The sequence below is a fragment of the Rhinopithecus roxellana genome, chromosome 6, assembly GCF_007565055.1.
Source record: "Rhinopithecus roxellana isolate Shanxi Qingling chromosome 6, ASM756505v1, whole genome shotgun sequence".
NCBI lineage: Eukaryota > Metazoa > Chordata > Mammalia > Primates > Cercopithecidae > Rhinopithecus > Rhinopithecus roxellana.
This window is the reverse complement of record NC_044554.1, coordinates 18,613,832-18,636,312: the sequence shown is the minus strand read 5'-3', so window position 1 is coordinate 18,636,312 and position 22,481 is coordinate 18,613,832. Positions and strand designations below refer to the sequence as shown.

The following is a 22,481-nucleotide window of genomic DNA, read 5'->3' as shown; positions in this document are numbered from 1 at the left end:
TTTTTCTGTGATATAATCCTGGGACAGTTTAAGGTTTATGGCCATATACACAAAGCTATACATGAAATATTTCCAAATAATAACTGTAGTTAAGTTTTTTCCATGTTTTCATTATTCATGTTTCTTGGACTTTTCAGCTAAAGTCTACCAAAGGGATAAACAGAGTATATCTGTAAGGAATCTTCTCAGTATGATGTATGTTAAAATTAAGGGGAGAACAGCTCTTCCACATGGGAAGCGTGGTCAGTTGGAAGTGCAGGAACAGAGCTCAAGGAAGAGGTATACAATGAAAGTGACAAGAGAAGAAGACCAGAGCTCTGTGAGATAATTCGCGTGTAACATAGGCCTAGTTAAAAAGCTAAGCAAAACTAATTACTCAATGTCAATGAAGCTGTGCAGACAAAAAAAAAAAAAAAAAAAAAAAAATGCTTAAGATAGGGTGATCCACAGTGTGGAAGAGGCAAAGAAGAAAAGATAACACAGAACGAATCATGGGATTATGGAAGAACAGAGAGGTTTGAGTAATTAAGGCAGGATTGAGGGGAAATGAAGTCATTTAGTATTGATCATGTATTCACATAATTTAATAAAATTGTAAAGAATTAAATATAGATTTGACAGATCTTTTTTGTTATGGTTTTAGTGTGCTATTTTTCTGTAAGACGTTAACATGACAGAAAGACATTCAGTATTCATTATTTCAACCAACAAATATTTATGGAACAGGCTCCTTGTAAAACAAAACATTGTTCAAGCCATGTTAGGGCAAAATTAAAAAGGTAAAGATGAACACTCTCGAATTAAGACAAAAAGGAACAGACTCCTTGTAAAACAAAACATTGTTCAAGCCATGTTAGGGCAAAATTAAAAAGGTAAAGATGAACACTCTCGAATTAAGACAAAAACGGTGAGGATCACTGGAGTCAAGAATTGATGGGATCATGGCCACGAATGAAGAAATGACATTGCCAGGGAATCTGAAAACCAGTGACAGGATGTTCAAGACAGCTGGAGTCTCTATGCTCACATAAGATCTACTATAATAGTGTATTAGAGTTATCATCACAGATGTGAATTCAATAAGCAATAATCAGTTGTATAGGACACATCCCTGCAAACCATTGTGTAACTGTGTGAACTAACAGCTCTAAAAATGCAAAAGGAGAGATCATTTCTGCCTAAGAAAACCAGATAAGGTGTGAGGAAAGGTTGAACATGGGATCCTGGCCATTGGAATGGAAAGTTTTCCAGCAGTAAAAAACTGAAGGAAGAGCAATAACCCAGGAGTATAGAGGGTTCAGCAAACCATAAGATAAATATACTACCAGAAGCACAGACTTCGTTGAGAGAATTAGTGGATCAGAGAACTGGAGAACGGCTCAGTACAGAGGGCAGTACAGTTGCAGAGGGCCTTAGTGCCTAGAAAAGGATTGATGCGGTAACAGTCTGATGAGCAAGACAAAACAGTGCCTAGAAATGGATTGATGCAGTAACAGTCTAACGAGCAAGATAAATCAGAATCAAAAGCTGTTTAGGGAAATTTATCCCACCACATGTTGAAAACAAGAAGGGAAAAACTCATGGTAAAGTACTTTCATCGTAAATTTTATACTCTGAAAACAAAACCTCAAAACTGGATTGATTTTTATGAGCGGTGAAATGTTCATAGGAAATTATATGAGTATTTGCAAGGATAGTTGGGAAGAAATGAAGCTACTTGGGTTAATAAGTGATTTCTTAATTAAGTAGGAAGTGAGCTGAAGGACGGACTCGTAAGAAAATGAAAACAATAATGATGGTTTCTTTTTACTAACTAGGCCAGAATGGCAACCTTACAAAAAAGTCTAAGTGTTGGGTATTCTCTTCCTTCAAAAATTATGGATTCTTTTGTTCATCCTATCTAACTTAAAGGTCTGTTCTTCCTTTAATCTGACTAGTAAAATGTAACTTTAAGAAGAGAAAAATGTAGAAATGGTTTACCTATGAGCATTATTAACAATGGAAGTTATTGCCAGATCATTTGGTAATATTTTTACATTTAATACGCCTCTTAACATTTGGCAGTTTTCTGTGCAACAGTGGAAATAATGGATAAGGGGTGATTTTCTTGGCTAAGGAATAGTGAATGCAAAATAAATGAAAATCTTGAACTCAGGCGTACACTTAAGATGCTAGTTATGACTACATATTTCAAAAAGCTGTTACTATCACACAGAATCCTTAGAACCAAGAAGTGATTTAGCCTCAAAGTTTATTTTTAACTTAGACTCTTTTTCTTCCTCATAATTCTTAGATTTTTTTAGAACACATCCAAGAAACAAATACTATGAGAATTTCTCAATTCTGAAACTTAGCAAATTTAGTTAATAGCATTTTTTGCACTCTATACCTCAAGAGAACATCAAAATCCAACCTTCAGACTTAGTGTCTTCCTGGATTCTTAGACTCTAGTGTTCATACATGCATTAGTGTGTTCGGTCTGTTGTAACAATATTACCACAGTTGAGTGGCTTAAACAACAGAAATTTATTTTCTCACCGTTCTAGAGAATAGAATTTCAAGATCAAACTGTCAGTAGGGTTGGTTCCTTCTGAGTCCTGTGAGAAAGAATCTGTGCCATGCCTCTTCTGCTGGTTTTGCTGTCAATCTGTGGTTCTCCTTGACTTTATAGAGCATCAACTTGATCTCTTCCATCATCTTCACTTGGTGTTCTCCTGATGTATGTGTCTGTGCCCACATTTCTCCTTTTCATAAGGACATGATGAGTCATATTGGATTGGGGCATACCCTACTCAGTATGACTTCATCTTAACTAATTATGTCTGCAGTGATCCTGTTTCCCAACAAGGTGACATTCTGAGGTACTAAGAGTTGGGACTTCAATGTAGGCATTTAGGAGGACACAATTCAACCCGTGACAATATGTAATAAATAGATGGATGTGGACATTCTTGGAATCACCCTGCAGATTATCTACTCATTTGAGATCATCTGTCTCGCATAGTTATCCAGAGAGATTAAAGACAGGGCAGTTTTCATCAGAAGAGGGATCGTTTTCCACAGGTACCCAAGAACTACTATTGGGGATCACCTCTTAACTGACTCCTCTAAATCAACTCTTACCCTAACCCCAATTCTCTAGCTTACGCTTTACCTGAGTCACCCAGGTAAATGCCACTTTTATATTATCCTGTTCCCTAATAACTTTCAGTAGTTTCTTGTTACCTGCAAGGTAAAACGCAAGTTCCTAAGTGTGCCATTTAGAGTCTTCCATCCACCAAAGCATCCCTGCCATTTAATACTGTCAACTGTTGCATGTGCAAATCCAAAGTTCCAGTCAAATTCAGATACTCACTGTCTTCTGAACACACCAAAAACTTTCTCATTTTTGTACCTTTGTTTATATCTATTTTTATTGGCATAAGAAATCCTCTTTCTTTTATGTAGCCTATAAACCTGACTGAAATGCCACCTCCTCCATGACACCATCACTATGCACAAGTTATTCCTGCCTCTCATTCCTATAGCACTTGTTCCTATAGGAATTGCTCATTTCTATAGCAATCTTGTAAGTTATTTTATATTCATTTCTCTTTGCATTGCTAGATTTCTAAAACGTGTTTATGTCTTACCTCCCTAGCTAGCCTGTGAACATCTTGGGAGTAAGTCATTCTGTTATTCATAGTGTAGTACTGGTCCTCAGATGTTTTTGACGTAATTAAGATTGATTCGTTGTACTTTTTTTTTTTTTTTTAACCAGTGAAGTGTTTTGTAGCTGTGTTTTTATTTCGTTTAAATTGCTGAGCATCCATAGTTAGTTGTTACATCTCTACTTCACAGAGTTTGACATTATCTCATACACAGTCAGGAGTCAAGGGATTTGGATTCATCTCATTGAACTAGTATATCCAGTCCTCACTTACTTACCTTACCTATAAAATGAGGAAGTAACACTAATTTAGTTATAAGGTTGCTCTCAGATAAGGTTGCTCTCAAATCTAAAATTCCACAATTTAAAAATCTATACATTATGTTTTTAAAAATGCAATCTCTATGTAAAGTTAATTGGGCATGACAAGCTTGTATACAGATATATGGATGGATGTAATTGATTAAATGTTGTTGCTTTTTGTTAGTGCCGACTGATAATTTAGTGACCCTCAATTATTTGTTTGGTTTTATAATCCATACTCTAGCTATATTGTAAATAGTTTTGAAGTGATCTATTGAAAATGAAAACTAGAAAGTAATTTGAAGGCAATTCCTGTAATGTTACATAAGAAACTACTCCTAGCAGTGATTAGCTACAGGGAGCAGAATCAGGGAAATTACGGGTAGTGGAATATTCAATTTAATATTTTTTTAACATAATACATATTACTTTCAAACTTAAAAAATAATAATTAGCCGGTTTGGGGGCCAATGCCATTTTTTAAAGAAAATACATCAGGATGGTGAAAATCAATAATAAAAATATATATAAATGTCTTCTTCTTCCTTCATATGGAGTCTTAAATGCGAAGTGTCAAATCTAAAAGTGTCTGTGAAATACATAGATAGCTTTATTGGAGTCTTAGATACAAAGTGTCAAATCTAAAAGAGTCTGTGAAATACATAGATAGCTTTATTCTTGTCCTTTCATATTCGGATATGCAAAGTGGTTCCTCATGGTGCTCTCTTCAGTAGCATATATACTAAAATTATAACAATACCCAGAAGATTAGTATGGTCCTTGTGCAAGGATGACACAGAAATGTGTAAAGTATTCCATATTACCATATTTTACCCCCCCAAATTACAAAGTGACACAAGGAAACATTTGGAGTTGCTGAATATGTATATTACTTAGACTGTGGTGATGTTATTATGAGTATTTGCATATATTCAAATTCATAAAATTGTGAACAATAAATATATGCAAGTTTTTGAATTTCAATTATGCCTCAGTAAAGCTGAAAATGTAAAAATGTGCTTCCTCAGGCTGGGCATGATGGCTCATGCCTATAATCCTAGCATTTTGGGAGGCCAAGACGGGTGGATCACCTGATTTCAGGAGTTCAAGACCAGCCTGGCTAACATGGTGAAACCTCATTTCTACTAAAAACGATACAAAAAAATAGCCAGCCGTGGTGGTGCACAACTGTAATCCCAGCTACTCAGAAGGCTGAGGCAAGAGAATCACTTGAATCCAGGAGGCAGAGGTTGTAGTGAGCCGAGATTGCGCCATTGCACTCCACCTTGGGCAACAAGAGTGAAACCCTGTCTCAAAAATAAATAAATAAATAAATAAATAATTTTTTTAAAAAGTGGCTCCTCATGATAATTAGTGAAGAGATTAGTGTTTTGAACATGAAGAAAATGTAAAATAAACAAGTCACCCAAGAGAAGCAAAATAATATGTGGTACTTGGTATCTGAATTGACTAAATTACAAGTATATAAGCACTGAATATGATTCTAAATAATTTTCTGGAATATCAGATTAAGCAGAGTTTCTTGGCCATATCCTTTTAATTGCATAATAAAAAAGCATCTAAATAATTCTACAGAGAAAATTGACATTGACTTGAAGATAAAACCCACTTTGTTAGTTCTTTTGTAAGGGATATTGGGACACCAAACAGACCATGTCTTCAACTACAGGTTTGAAAAAGATGCACTTTGTTCAGTGGACATTTCTTTTACTGAGCTCAAACAGTACTGAGAGCATAATACTCTATCTTAACACAAGGGACTGAGTTATTCTTGCAGAGAATGAATAACAAGGCCTAGGCCCTTTGCTTTCTGATGATCCAATTTTGTCAAGGTTTAACGGGAAGAAATGAAATTTCTGGCTCATTAATGTTTCTGTCAGATTACCTTGTAAAACTCTTAAATGTATCATTTTAAAGTGAGTATAGTACGTCAGACCAAGACAGAGAGGAACCTAGTAGGTAGGTATGCCCTCTTACAGAGTTCTCATTGAGAATCAGCCTCTGTTGCAGTACAAGTAAACCAGAAAGGTGATGGACAAGTTCAAGAAAAGTGAGATCACTAACTAGACAGTGAAAACAAGTGGATCTGGAGCTGAGGAACAGAACTCTGATCCCAGGGCCAAGATAGCCTGAAGGTGAGTATAAGAAGTTATCCAGTTCTTCTTTCTGCAGCAAGATAATGTAGGGTACCCAGCACCTTACCAAAATACTGGGGAAGAAGTTAAGACAGACATTAGAAGTGCACATCAGTTCAACCTGTTGGAAATTCAGCTGAAGATTTCAACCTGTTAGAACTTCAACTTGTGGGATTTTCAAGTAGCTGAAAGACTAAGACTAGGTTTAAGCATAGTTTGTTATAGGATCCCCATCCTGGTCTTCATGAACTAGGCTCTATTGGCCACTGCGGATAACTGCACACTGGTTCCTTAAATAGGATGTTGATATTTATGAACCATCACCTTTCTAAGTGAAGGCATTTCAAATGACGGGAAAATATGACCTCTTTTTATTTTTGTTGGTAAGCCCTCTTTGCACCAGATTCTGAGTGCAGAGATTAACCAAATTGTTCTTCACTTGTATTCTTGTATAATCTTCTCCAACAAATACTCAATCCAAGAACTATCACCTATTGCTTAAGGGTGCTGATTTTTTAAAATAAACATAACTCATTATTTCTACCAATGTCAGTGTGGAGAGTGAAGGAAACTGACATTTATTAAACTTCACTTATGAATCAGATATGCTGCCAACCACTAATTTTACTAATTTGTTCATGATCTTATGCTTAGAACTTGGATTAAATCCAGGTCCATTTAATGCCATAACATTTATTTCCACTGAGTATTACTGCCCAATCCAAAAATTAAAGTAATTTTCTCTGACCCTATATGTATTTCAGGCATTTCTTGACCCAATACTTACAACATAAGTGCTGTGTGCCCAAATTTACCTTCTGTGTAACTCCAGATTTAAGGATCTTTCTACTAGAGTCCTGTTTATTCAGATGCAGATAAATGGTCAAGTTCACTGACTATAGTTTATAAATAGTTTTTATAATAGGTGTTTGCTTCATACACTAGGTTCTAACTTCCAAGGGTGACCCTGTGCCAGAGTTCCCATATTCAACAAAATGGCTAAGAGCTTCTCCAGGTGCTGGCTCCTTTCCTGAAACCTCAGGTAAATGGCCATCCTAGGGATGCAAGTTTGGATCAGAGTTTAAGATAAAAGACTAGATTTATTTGAGTTATGAAGCCCAAAGGCACTTCTGGACATTCATATATACACGTTCACACATACACACACCATTCTGCCTTTCCTAGCCATAGGCACACTTACCTAGGAAATTTGTGCACAAAAGCTTGTCTAGGGGCCGGGCGCAGTGGCTCAAGCCTGTAATCCCAGCACTTTGGGAGGCCGAGACGGGCAGATCACGAAGTCAGGAGATCGAGACCATCCTGGCTAACACTGTGAAATCCCGTGTCTACTAAAAAATGCAAAAAAATAGCCGGGCGAGGTGGCGGGTGCCTGTAGTCCCAGCTACTCGGGAGGCTGAGGCAGGAGAATGGCGTGAACCTGGGAGGCGCAGCTTGCAGTGAGCTGAGATCCAGCCACTGCACTCCAGCCCGGGCGACAGAGTGAGACTCCGTCTCAAAAAAAAAAAAAAAAAAAAAAAAAAAAAAAAAAAAAAAAAAAGCTTGTCTAGGAAAAAACAACTCTTTCAATAGACAAATAATTTTTAAAAACTGGCAGACAATTAATACCAAAATCCTATTAGAAAAAATGTGAAAGAAAGAAACAAATTTGTCAATAGATGAGCATTTATAAGAAAAATGTTGCTACAGGCCAGATATGAAAGCTGTCACCTAAAGTTTTACTGTGCATTGAAAATAAAGCTTCTACAACTATAAAGGAAGACCATGAATCATAAGTGCAAGAACTCAAGACAGTGGGAGGAAATAGAATTTCAATTGGCAGAATTCAGTGAAATGGAAGAAACAAACTAAAACCACAAACAAAACAAACTAAAACAAACTAAAATCACAGAAATGTAACAGAATTACACAGAGGAGACATGAGAATAGACACTGAAGAAAGCACAGCAAAAAGACAGAGGATATAATGAGGCAAGGCAAGGAATCAAAATTAAAGTGGATTATATAAAGAATTAGGGAAAAAATGATAGGTACATAAACCAGACAAGGCAGAAGTTGTATGTTCATAATTAGAGTCCATGAAAAATAAAACCAAAACTAATAGAACAGAACAAATATTTGAAAATATAATTTGAGAGAAAAAATGTTAAAAACAGAAAAGAATAACCATATATATTAAAAGCATATATTATGTAGCAGTAAAAAATTGAGTCAATGCTGGGACATATCTTTCTGCTACATACTCAGGATATATGTACTTAAGACACATTCTAGTAAATTAATACAAAAAGCATCTTTTAAATGGCCAACCAAAAAGATCATATTATTTGCAGGAGGAAAAAAACTCAGGTTGGCCTTTGATTTCTCCTTGTTTGTATGCAGCACTAGATATTAGTGGAATAAAACCTCTGAAATACTCAAGGAAACAAAGTTTAAGCTGGGGATTTCATGTCCAGCCAAAATGTTCATTAAGTATAAAGCCACAAACAATATAGAATGTGCCACAAATCAAGAAATACTGCTCACATACCAGAGACTGAATTTCAGCCAATCAAGGATGACAGGGAAAACTTTAGCAAATGGCTGGTGATAAGCATTAATATACTTAGTAGAACGAAGAAAAGTAGTAGAAAGAAATGTGTGGATTCAATGAAAAAGTCCAAAATGAATTGTATATGCCCTGGCAATTAAAAATATACAAATAACAAAAAATTGGGAGAGTAACTCAGGAAGAATTTTAGTGATTTCTCAAAACAAACAAACAAAAAAAGAAAACAAACAAGCAAAAAAAAAAAAAAAAAAAAAAAAAAACCAAGCATGTAACTACCATATGTAGAAACCCGTAGGTACAATATTGACTGATTGCACCATCTGTAACAGTGTGGAGCCAAAGTATATTACCTAAAACTGATAAATTAAGTCATAGAATTATAACATAGTATGGTTGTATCGCTTAACAGTACGAAACAGTAAATGAACATTATTTTTAAAAATAATACACAATTACTAAATAGCTAAAAATAGAAATGTTTCACAATTTGGCATGGCCATACTGAATTTTCAAATTGTACATCTGAAACTTGCATAGCCCTTTAAATAGAATAATGAGATGAATATATTTTTTTCTCTCAAGAAGATACTCTTAAAATAACTTACGGCAAAACATAACCATAAAATACCATGCTCCTCCTTGTACATATTTTCTAGAAAATGTATTATATTGAATGAAAGTATGACCAAGTTGAAGATTATAAGCCTAAAGAAAATAATAGTACAACAATATCTACTGACTTTTGGTAGCTAATACCACTTGAGTGACTGTAGAATCAGTTTCTTTTCCCTGGCTCTGAACGCTGAATGAAGAGTCAAGGAAGCTATGCTGCACCCTTTGCTAATGGTATTATGTTGGACAAATATAGTATTGGGAGGCAGTCAAATATAATGGGAAGGAAACTTAGGGTAAAATGTTGGCTGCACCTATTACCAATAGCCGGATGCCAAGGGAGCTGCAAAACTTTTTTTTTTTTTTTTTTTTTTTTTTTTTTTTTTTTTTGAGACGGAGCCTCACTCTCTCCCGGGCTGGAGTGCAGTGGCCGGATCTCAGCTCACTGCAAGCTCTGCCTCCCGGGTTTACGCCATTCTCCTGCCTCAGCCTCCGGAGTAGCTGGGACTACAGGCGCCCGCCACCTCGCAAAACTCTTTTTAAGTCCTAGTGTAATCAGCAAAATGTCTTCAAAATGTGGTTACCCAAATCATTAACTTCAGAAGGTAGAGGTATACTGTGTACCTATGAATACTATTTCTATGATTATCAAAGACTCCTTTGTTTACAAGAATTTTTCTAGATTATTTATTATATAAATTCCGTATAATCTTTTTTTGATCCCAAACCCCAAAATTTACACTAAAAGTTGTGGGGGAGAAAGGAAAAAAGAATCAAGGAAGCATTGTCCCTTAGCAGGAAGTAGGAGTACCCTCTGTAGGTGGACAGGGAAGTCTTCTCTCTCAAGGCGTGATTGCGAGGCTCTCCCATCACTGACATTGGTATTTAGGGGAACTCCTGGCTCTTTCATCTCAAGGGAGCGAAAATGTATTACAACATTTAGCATGGGATATTTGGGGATCCTAAACACTTTTGAGAATCTGATGAAAGCAGTAGGACCTTTCTCCAGACAAAATGTACATGTCACATATTGCCTATAATCCTGTGAGACTCACAGAGGCCCCAGAAGCTCATCCAGAGTGACTCTCAAAATGTATGGACTCCAGGTTAAAGACCCTGGTTTTAAAAGTTCTTTGGACTTTGGTCAGAATTTTCAGGGTAGAGCTTGCTGATCGTAAATACAGCTGTTACTGCATGTTCTTATGGAAGGAAGGCTGCTAAAATAACATTCCCAGTCCACCTAAGGTATCTTTCTTATTTATTCTGGTATGAGTGACAGTCCTCAAAGTCTGGTCCCCAGACCACTTAACTTAGAAATACTTGGATTCCTGTTAAAAATGGAGGTAGATTTGTTTGTTTCTAACCCACACACTAATCTAGAAAAGGCAGATGCATCTGCAACAGCAAAGCTTCCCTGCTTCTCCAAACTCTATGTAGAAAAGCAACAAATAAACAACCCCACCCTTAGTCTCACTGCCTTCTAAAATGAAACATTCCAGAGCTGCTGCAATAGGTTGCCAAGGGGAGTAATTAATCATTATAAATCCAAAAGTGTTTTTCATTTTGTTTTGTTTTTTTCTATTTTAAAGCGACTAACATTTTGAGAGCATTTGCCACATGCCAAACCTGCAGGTAGACACTATCACAAAGGATGTTTATGTTCATTGCTGCTCAATCATCACTTGTCCTAAAAATAGGAAGATGTTCCCGGGTCACTAGCTTTACTCATTTGCATGCAGCTCAGCGTGGTGGCAATGCTGAAGCAAGTATACAGGATGTCTGACTAGTAGGCACACACCACATTCACAATTAAGTGTTCAATTACTCATGTGGCAGATAGGCAGGATGAAGCCCTGTGTTCTGTTTTTTCAATCAGAGATTAGAACATGTCTTAAGAATGAGCATTGCCCTACATGGTTATCTCTATGGGCATTGTAGTTCAATTTGAAAAACACAAAGCACTTTTTATTCCAGCAGATTTTCACTATTGTATTTTTTAAGAGGTGATCATATAGGTACCCAAGATAAAGGAATGTCAGGATTTATGGATTAAAATAATCGCTTTTCATTGTACCAAGAAAGACTGATGGAATTTTGATCTCAAACTTGAACCAACTGCTCAGATTACTTCATTTAAATCTGAGTGCATCTCTGTCTGTACTGCTGACTTATGCTGTAGATCTTTCTGTTTGCAATTTTTTAAATCTTCATATGAAGCAAAACTCTGGACATGTAGAGGAGTGCACACACAATATTTAATTTGGTAGTCTGTGCCTGGCGGGACCAATGCAGCAGAGTCTCACATGCTCCCATTTGTTACTGCACTTCTATAGAATTCGCAATGAATTTCACAGTGGAATGTGCAATATAAAATGTTCTCAATTTCACACACCTTTTAAAGTAAAAAGATCGCTTGAAAACTCTCTAAATTCAAATAAAGTGAACTAGATAGACTTCTGTGTTTCTCTACTAAGGGTCTTAAATACTGAGGAAAACAGACTTTTCATCTGTTTTCAATTTCAGATGTCACCATTTAAAAATAAATGTTATTATGTACGTCTTAGGTTATAACATGATGTTATGGGATACATATAGACAGTAATATGATTACTGTAGTCAAGCAAATTAATATATCTGTCATCTCACAGAATTTTTTTTTTCTGTGACAGAAGCAGCTAAAATGTCCTTAATTAACAGAAGTCCCTGGTACTATACAATTCTATTAACTCTAGTCTTCGTGTTGTACGTTAGATCTCTAGATTTGTTCATTCTACATATCTGCAACTTTGTATCATTTGACTTACATCTTCCATCTTCTCCTTATCCCCCTAACAACTGTTATTCTCTATCTCTGTATTTTTGTTCAGCCTTTAAAAAGGAGATCCTACCATTTGCCAAAACATGGATGGACCTAGAGTACATCATACTAAGTAAAATGAAGCAGACATGGAAAGAAAAATAGTATATAATCTCACTTATAGGTGGAAGCTTAAAAAAAGTCAGATATTCATATTGAATTATTAAAAGCCACTGTTGGCATTAAAAACGAAATATACCATTAACTCAGTCATCTTCACACACACTATTTGAATTTCCTCTATCCTGATTTTATCAACACATACATTATAAATGAAATACTATACTGTGTAAGCTCCTTCTTTTTTCTTATACATAACTTGTTTTTATTTCCATATTGGTCATTATTTAAATTGTATAAATTATAAGAATATTTAATTCCATATTGTTAGGTAGATCATCCTAGTTTTTATTTTTATAAGTAACTCTGCCATAAACAGTTTATAGTACTATACAACATACTGATGTTTAAGACCTTGGGCTTCGAAGTTGGGCAGAATAAGCCTCAAATCCTGTCAGAACCTCTTAATAGTAGTGTGACTTTAGGCATCCTATTTAATGTCCCTGAGCCTCAGTTCACCTGTGTCCTAAATGGATACAGAATGGTAGCTTCCTCATAAATCTATCATGAGAATTAAATAAGATAACCTATGGAAACCAATAGGTTGCAAATGCTCAATAGTTGTTAGCTATTGTTATAACACTTTTTGTCCTTCTGAATTATCAATCTGAGTTGATTTCCCAAGAATGAGAATATTAGCTAAATGATGTGGAGACTCATTAATTTAGTCATAATATAATTGAATATCCACTCTATGTTAGGTGGTGAAAGAAAGTGGTAATCAGTCAGGTGAGCCCCCTAAGTAAGAGGTGTTTGCAGTTTGGAAGAGAAGATGGACATTACATTAAGTCATTATTTTTAAATATAGTGTTGCAGAAGAGAAAGTACAAGTGTTAAGAAGTGTAAACCAAGGAGATATATATTGCCTAATTAACTTCCAAACTATTGAACATTTAAAATAATATGTGAGAGTAATGCACTAGTTACTGAAATTCTCAATAGTTTTTAGCTCAAATTTTTCATTTCTCCCTTAATATCTGCAAAATAAATTTTGTGAAAAAGATTTACCCATCTTTTGTCCACTAAGGATGTGGCTATGTACTTCAGGAAATAAAATTATCTTACTACATATTTTGGATTCTCCTTTATCTATTTCCTATATGTTTACCATTTTTCTGTATATTTTCCTATATATTTACCATTTTTCTAGTATTAAGTGTTATGGTTATTGTACTAAAGTTTTGCTGTTTGGTATTACTACATATACCTTGCCTTTCCTTTATAATTTCTTCCATTGATTCAATATTTATACTGTGCATTTTCCAAGGATCTTTCTATTCTTGACCTTGAGAGTTCTCTCGCTGTATCTAAAAATGCCACTCATATCACAGCAGGCATTTTTTCCCTTTTCTATACATAAATCATGGTCACTGATGTTCACTCAAGCACTGTGCAAAGAAGTAAAATGCAGCCTGAAGACACAGCCTAAACACTCTATTCTGATAAAAATAAACTATGTTAAAGTCATTCTATATCTTTGCATTTTTGTTAAGAAAAGGTGATTATGTTGTGAATTTTGTAAAATCTTCAGAGTATCTTCATGTGTTAGAGGGGAACTCCCCCCACTGTAAAAGTGACTCTTACAATTTGCATTTATATTTATGTTGTTCTTTTACAAAGATGATTCACCAAGTCATAGCTCAGCAATGTAAACCAAGAACCAAAGCACTTATGCTTGAGAAATTTCAACATGAATGTTACCAGACTTTTTCTTAACATTTAAAAACCACTCCTTTTGGACCACATTTGAATGTTCTTCAAGTAGCCCATGAACATTGTTTATAATTATACATGTCATACATATATAATTGAATTATGCTTTCAAGAATAATCTGATGAAGATGGATAGAGTACTAGAATTTAATCAGTCTTGAGGACAGCCTATGTCATCATTACACTTTATCAATTACAGATCTTTGATGGAAGCATCACATAGTTGTGATTTTTATATTTCCTGCATTTAAATTCTCAACTAAGCTCTCCAAAATTGCAAGAGCAATATGGCTAGAGGTAAAGATTGTAATACAACAACATTACTCTTTCTAAAAGTATACCATAATTCTTTAAAATAGGGACTATACACCCTGGGCATACATAGGTATGGTTTAAGTAGAGGGTCACCTGATAGTCTGACTTGGGGCAATAATCAAATTGTTTAACAGCCAGGGCCTCCAATGGTACCAGATATTGCTTTGTTGTAACTGGATTATGCAGAGATCAAAGGCAGGGGCTTTTAATGAAATTATAAAAGACTTATAAAAAAAGAGAGGTTTATGAAAAAGTCCTAAATTAAATACAATTAAAATTCAAAATTATATTTTTCAACCTGAGAACTAAAATAACCATTTTTTTATTAGATTCTTAACCATGTTTACTGACATCATCAATATGTAAATATTACACCAGACACTTGGAAATCCATTATATTATGTAATATTCACACTCCAGTGAGGCTGGTAGTATTAATTCTGTTTTATGGATAAGAAAACGGAACACTAATGTTACATAAGAAGTGAACTGGCAGAAACAGAATGTGAATCTGGTCTCCTAACCTCAAGTCCTTTCCTCAGTCCAATGTCACAGCTGCCTCTCAAAGGTGTTTACTAGATGTGTATGGAGATGACATGGATGGGTTGCTGGGTGAGTAATTAGATAGCAAACCTACTTCATTGTTCTTTCACAGTGTATTATCATCCTTAACTCTAAAATACTAAATGTTTTTGGAAAGTAAAATTTGTTCTTTCATCAAGGGAAAGTTTCCAGAGTTTATTAGAAAAGTAGTTTTTAAAAGTTATACATAAACTTATAAAATTCCTAGAAGAATACAGTGACCTGCTGCTATTAAAAAATAACTTTTCTTCCATTTGAGTTGTTTGTGCTATTATTTTCAATTAATTTATATTTATGTATTTTAACTCTATTGTCTTTTTTATTTTTGTATCAGGTGAAAATGTTTTGAAAATGACTCTGGTTAACAAATTAACTAAACATTCAATAAAATCACCTTTATGCCTACATCAGTAATTTAAATGAATCATATTTTGAAAGTTTTTTTTAAAAAGAAGAGGTAGAGACATGCATGCATCTGGAAACCATCATTCTCAGCAAACTATCGCAAGAAGAGAAAACCAAACACCACATGTTCTCACTCATAGGTGGGAATTGAACAATGAGATTACTTGGACTAGGGAAGGGGAACATCACACACCGGGGCCTATTATGGGGAGCGGGGGGAGGAATGGCATTGGGAGTTATACCTGATGTAGATGACGAGTTGATGCGTGCAGCACACCAACATGGCACAAGTATACATATGTAACAAACCTGCACGTTGTGAAAATGTACCCTAGAACTTAAAGTATAATAAAAAAGGAAAAATAATAAGAAATGCATATAATAACATGAAAAAGAAAAGGTAGTAGGTTTCAGAGTTTGAATTGAATACCCAACAAAATTCTAAACCCTTATTTAGCAATTGCTAATAAGAAATTGTAAAATAATCAATAATAAATCCAAATACTATAAAATGGATTGGTAGGCTTGTAGATAAGAGGAATTCTATAGAGATGCTGTGTAAGAACTGAAGGTCATTTGATGCCATTATTGAAAAAATGAGGCCTGGCACGGTGGCTCACGTCTGTAATCCCAGCACTTTGGGAGGCTGAGGTGGGCAGATCAAGAGGTCAGGAGTTCGAGATCATCCTGGCCAACATGGTGAAACCATGTCTCTACTAAAAATACAAAAATTAGCTGGGCATGGTGGCATGTGCTGGTAATCCCAGCTACTCAGGAGGCTGAGGGAGGAAAATTGCTTGAACCGGAACCCGGGAGGGGGAGGTTGCAGTGAGCCAAGATTGTGCCACTGCACTCTAGCCTGGGCTACAGAAAAAGAAAAAAGGAAAAATGAGCAATGAAAAAAGATCTGATGAAAGTACTGTATCTAAAGTAAATTTATTAATAGATTGGTACAAGTTGAGAGGAAGTGGGCAGTAATGGGACTGGATGAGAGCTATACTGACAAATCACATATCTGTTCGTGAGCCTGCCCAAGTCTACATTGTTATTTTTTTCAAATAAAATGTTTGGATGAGATATAATCAACAAGGTTTTCATATCTGTGTGCATCAAACACTGGGAAAGACAGCTAATCCCTATGTTTACTTCCTACAGTTAGAACTCTAAAAGGATGATGAATGAGTTTAACCAAATATAATAGATTGGGAATGATGAATGTAAAATCTGAACTTAGGTTCACAAAGATAACTGATTAAATATAAGGGAAGGGGTATAGGAATTATCAAGAGTGTATGTATAAATAAAATGCTTAGAATTACAGTTTATTGCAAGCACAGTACAAATTAGTATTGGGACTTATGTACCTGCATAAATAGTGATTTACTGCTCTACCCAATATGACTTGTTTGAAAGAAAGGAACTAATATTTCCTATGTACTCCCTATGTATTAAATCCTACTCAGGATTCCGTAATTGTTCTTGACTCTACATTTAATAGGATCAGGAAAAATCTGGAGTCTATTCAGAAAAGGGCAATAAGGATGGTGAATGGTCTGGAAATCAAGGGCCACAAAACTATTGAAGAATTAGGGAGTAGTTTGAAGAAGAAAGCAGAACACAGTATCTGCCTACTAAATTCTAACGAGCTACCAGGGATAAAGGAAATAGTTTGGATTATTGCAATGGTCTACACAATTTAATAATTCAAAACACTAGGGAGGGGAAGTGGTAGAGTGATCAACTGCATCTGAATTTCAGGAAGATCACATTAACAGGAATTGAATCTTTACTTCCTGAAGCGACAAGCTTTGCATGCCCTGAACTGTCTTGTCTGAGAACCTGCTTTTGCACTAATCAGCCCTTGTGGATCTGATCACTCATTTCTGAGAGCTTCAGTGGGAATGGTAATAGTGAAAGGGTGGCCTGCCCCTCCACACTTGTGGGTGTTTCTCGTTAGGTGGAAACGAAAGACTTAAGAAAAGGAATAAAACACAGAGACAAAGTGTAGAGAAAGAAAAGCGGGGCCCAGGGGACCGGCGCTCAGCTTACAGAGGACCCACGCCGGCACCGGCCTCTGAGTTCCCTTAGTATTTATTGAGAATTATCTTAGTCATTAAAAGGATAAGGGAGTGGCTGGACAATAGGATTATTGTAGGGAGGAAATTGGCAGTAAGACATATGAAAAAATCCTTGTAATATGAATAAGTTTAAAGGAAAATGCTGTGCCTTGGGATGTATATGCGACATCTCCATAAACCTTTTAGCAGTATTGCTCCAGCAAGTCCCACCTTATTCCTAAAGGCGGTTTCTCCTCACTCAGTAAACAAGGTACACAATGGGTATTACCTGGAGATGTTCCATTGCCCAGGGAGGGGCAGGAGACAAATGTTTTTCTCTTTCTTGAGATTTAAGAGAATGGTGATGACTTTTAACCATAAGCAGCCTTTAGGCACTTGTTTAACAAAGTACATTCTACACAGCCCAAAATCCTTTTAACCTTAAATCACCTTCGCACATGTCTCTTGCAAGGACAAAGTTGAAGGTAAGGTCACAGATTAACAGCATCTCAAATACAAAACTAAATGGAGTCTCTTATGTCTACTTCCTTCTATATAGACACGGTAACAAGCTGATCTCTCGTTCTTTTCCCCACAAATAGCACCTACCTCATGAAGTGAATATTAGTATTAAAGAAGATACTATGTGTTAAAGGTTTAATGCAGACTCTGTCACATATAAAGTGCTCAAAAATGCTACCTTTTTTGTTACTAGATGACCAATTTCCAAAGAGAAAAGGTACTTTTATCATAAAGAAATGGAACTTGACAACTCTAAGTTGCATTTTTGGGTGAAAAAAATGATACTTTTTTAAAAAAATTACTAGTTGACCTTTTATATTACGACATGACCAATTTCCAAGGAGAATACTGAAGGAAACGTGCTTCTGTCATATATGAATGGAACTAGACAACTCTAAATTGCCTTCCAAATGGCAAAATCTAAAGATCCATGAATCATTGTGAGGGCAATCATTACATTTCTGCAGTTTTCTTAAGTATACTTGCATTATGGTTATGACTACTTTGAGGCAAACATTTTGGTCTTTCTGGTCTGTAAACAGACCCTTAATATGCAATCTATATTAATAGTCAATGTGTGAGAAGTAATCTATATAAAGTAAGTTAATACATATAGTTCTCATGCAACTATATATTCCCAAATGTCTACATTGGTATTTTAGTTAAATGTGATATGTACAAATGCCTTTACTGGTATTTCAATTCAAATTTCCAAATATTACTAGTACCTGATGTTGTCAGTTTTCCTGAAATAATACATGGAATACATATAAATGCATAATATATATAATTATTTTTACAATTGGTGAAACTTTGCATATTATGGACTCACTAACAATACATCAAGGCATATAAATAACCTTAGCTGGACCACAAAGCCTTTAAATGTAGTAATTCTGTATTTTCTCTGCAAAAGCCTGAAAATGGGAAAGGATAAGAACTTCTAATAAATAGAATTATCTTTTATTTTGAAATTCAACTACACCCTCACATCCTCTAAACCTACTGCCAAACCATTCCCAGTTTGGGTGAGTGGCAGCTCTTTTTTTTTTTTTTTTTTTTTTTTTTTTTTGAGACGGAGTCTCACTCTGTCACCCAGGCTGGAGTGCAGTGGCCGGATCTCAGCTCACTGCAAGCTCCGCCTCCCAGGTTTACGCCATTCTCCTGCCTCAGCCTCCCGAGCAGCTGGGACTACAAGCGCCCGCCACCTTGCCCGGCTAGTTTTTTATATTTTTTAGTAGAGACGGGGTTTCACCGTGTTAGCCAGGATGGTCTCGATCTCCTGACCTTGTGATCTGCCCGTCTCGGCCTCCCAAAGTGCTGGGATTACAGGCTTGAGCCACCGCACCCGGCCGAGTGGCAGCTCTTAATAGATAGCAAAACAAATACTCTCTAGTACTAATAATTGAAAAATAATTAAAGAATGAATTAATGTCCCAGTCATATTCACTTCAGAGTAAGTTGCCATGAAGGAATGTCTAAATAACAACATCAAATAAAATAGGGTAGAAGTAGGCTTACGGAATTTATTTGAGATATAAATTGTGATTCATTTAAATTCAGATTATGTTTTAACAATAGCAACTTGTATTGCATATTTATACTCTGCCAGATACTCCTAAAATTATATTTAATATTTAATATGGTATCCCTTATATAGTATGTATAATTTAATCCTCAAAACAATCTTTCCCCTTAAAATTTCCACTTAGTGTATGAGAAAACTGAGCCTCCAACCAGTAACTCACCTAAAACAATATGAGTGCTAAACGAAGAGTGTAATATAAAACCTTGACTGAAGACCCATACATGTAACTACTAATGACCACCATTTACAAAAAGCTAAAAGAAATCAGCGTCAACTAAGAAAGCAATCCTCAGTATAAAGTGGCTCTCTCTTTTAAGGAGGAATAAGATGAAGATTATTTGGGCCGGGCGCGGTGGCTCACAACTGTAATCCCAACATTTTGGGAGGCCAAGGTAGGCAGATCATGAGGTCAGGACATCGACACCATCCTAGTTAACACATTTCGACTCTACTAAAAATACAAAAAAATTAGCCGGGCGTGGTGGTGGGTGCCTGTAGTCCCAGCTACTGGGGAGGCTGAGGCAGGAGAATGGCATGAACCCAGGAGGCGGAGCTTGCAGTGAGCGGTGATGGCGCCACTGCACTCCAGCCTGGGCGACAGAGTGAGAGTCCCTCTAAAAAAAAAAAAAAAAAAAAAAAAAAGAAAAGATGCAGGTTATTTGTTTTATTTGTTACCGATGTGCTCTAGTGAGGCGAGAGGTATTTGATCATTCTTCATGGCACATTTAGTTTGTTTCCTTTCTTCCTATTTGGATAGTGGTCTAGGTTTTAATATAAAACTATACTTGGAGCATCTGCTAAAGCCCATCTATTAGGGTGGTGCTTCATTGGCTTTGGATATTTTTTAAATCAGTCCTAAATTTAGCAGCTGTAGGTCTTTGCGTAAGTTTAGTCTTTCATAAAGAGAAGCATCTATATCTAGAATAACTGGGTTGGAATTCAGAACAATTAAGTGAAAGATGACCTTCTCTCTTGGTCTTCAATTTGCTAGATTGCTGTTAAGTATGGTGTAAAACAGTTTTCAATGCTTAAAAACTGTTAATATTTGATATAGTGCTCCTCCATTTACCAATCTCCACAATAATGTGATATGAGCAAAAATAATGCTTTGTGTTTATGTAGCACATGTCTCCATGGAGCCAAGAGGATTTGGTTGACGGCATCTAAAAATGGCTTTGTCAGGGAGAACAGAAAACTAATCTCGTAATTATATTGCCAGTATTAAAACTGACACTGATTCTATATGTGGCTACTAATGTGAACATTGTGCAGTCAAAGTAATGCGGATGACTTCTTCCAGCCGTCTTTATAATCAACAGTAACCATACTAAGAAGTTGTACTATTTTGTATTATTTTACTTTGCCTTGGCAATGTTTAAATATTATACACTTATACTTTCTTTTATTTAATAACCCTATTGTAAAAAGTAATGCGCTAAATAATTATAATTCTAAATATTTTTAAGGCAATAAAACAAATTATTACATTACAATGAGTATTTTTTAAAATAGTCATTTTTTAATGTGCAAAAGCAGGCCCTGTAATGTTACTGTGTTGTGAATTGAGACTTTTTTAATGCATGGTTGCCTTTTCTGGATGGAAAATATTGATCTGTATAGTAATGAAATGGTGACTCTCAAACCATAAGTTTCTTACCTCACCTCCACTTTCCCTCTGTGTCCTAGATAATTGGCTAAACCAGTGTGTGTGACTATGTAGTATATTGAAGGGAGAATAGCCCTGGATTATATCAGTGATTCTGAAATCTTATCACCAGAATCATCTTTAGGAGTTTTTAAACATACAGATTGCTGGGTTTCACCCTCAGAGTTTCTAATTCAGTAGATCTGCAGTAGGGTCCCCATGTTTGTATTTCTGCAAGTTCCTATGTGATGCTAAGGATGCTAAACCATCATCAGCTTGAGAACCAGTGATACCATCAATTAAATTTCCGCTTTTCCATTTACAGAGAAATAGATAATTATAACTACATAGAAATTACATGCCAACCAGTGTTTTGGAAGATTCAAGCACAAGAAAAATAGAGAGAGAGAAGAAAACTAAGTTATTTCTATTCAAAAAGGAAAATGTTAACTCTCACTACATATTAATACCAATTCTAAGATCACTCTCAGCCTAGGCTCTCTGCTTGCATTACATTTTAATATTCCTTCAATACTTATTTATTGAGCACTTATTATGCAGTAGGGGCTTGCATGCAACAGAGAAAAAGAAATGACTCCAGTCTCTGTGGAGCTGAATTTGCATTTGATGTTATTTTGCTTTAATGTACATAATATGTCTTCAATTTTATTGCATATTTCTTTTGATCCCTATGCCTACTTCACTAAAATTCTTCTTTCCCTCTTCCTAATCTTAGTACATAATTGGTAGTTATAAATATTTTCCCATTTTGTCTCGCTTCTGTGTCCAAGTCTGAAGAGGGTGACAAAGATGGTTCTGACCGTTGATAGCACTAAGGTTGGGCCACTGACAGCCATGGTTCTTTGGACAGGAGGATATTCTCGACGTTACAGGAAAGCTAAGTATGACACAGGTATTTAGCAAAATTAAATCATGGAAACTAAAACTATATGAACCTATGAAAAACAGTATTCAAGTTTATTGTTTTAATTTGCATCTATTTGATTATTAATAATGTAGAAGCTATAACTTACTCATCATGTTGGCAAAATTTCCTTGTGGTCAATTTATAGAAACTGAAATAAAGATGTGCAAGATAGTTACACATTGATATTTTTGATAGTATTGGTTTGAATAACAAACTACTGAAATGTAGTTGAAACATCTCAGAGGAGGGCCAGTTAAATAAGTTATTATATATATCAAAATTTTCATACCATTTAATTATTGAAATCATAATTTATAAGGTAATTTAAAGATATAAGTAAATATTTGATACAAGTTAAAAAATATCAAAACCAAACTTTTTTTCAACTTTCTAAATCTAAGCATACAGAAGAAAATGCTTGGAAAATTGTATACCAAATATTAACAGTAGATTTTTCTGC

General features: G+C 35.5%; 1 protein-coding gene and 1 non-coding gene across 3 annotated transcripts in view; both read left to right on the top strand.

The window, feature by feature from the left end:
• The window catches only part of MAGI2 (membrane associated guanylate kinase, WW and PDZ domain containing 2), a 1,518,597-nt gene that overhangs the window by 109,840 nt on the left and 1,386,276 nt on the right, over positions 1 to 22,481 (top strand). The gene's annotated exons all lie outside the window — the stretch shown is intronic.
• Positions 4,671 to 4,777, top strand: LOC115898425. Its single transcript, XR_004058161.1, has one exon. It is a non-coding gene; the product is annotated as a U6 spliceosomal RNA (small nuclear RNA).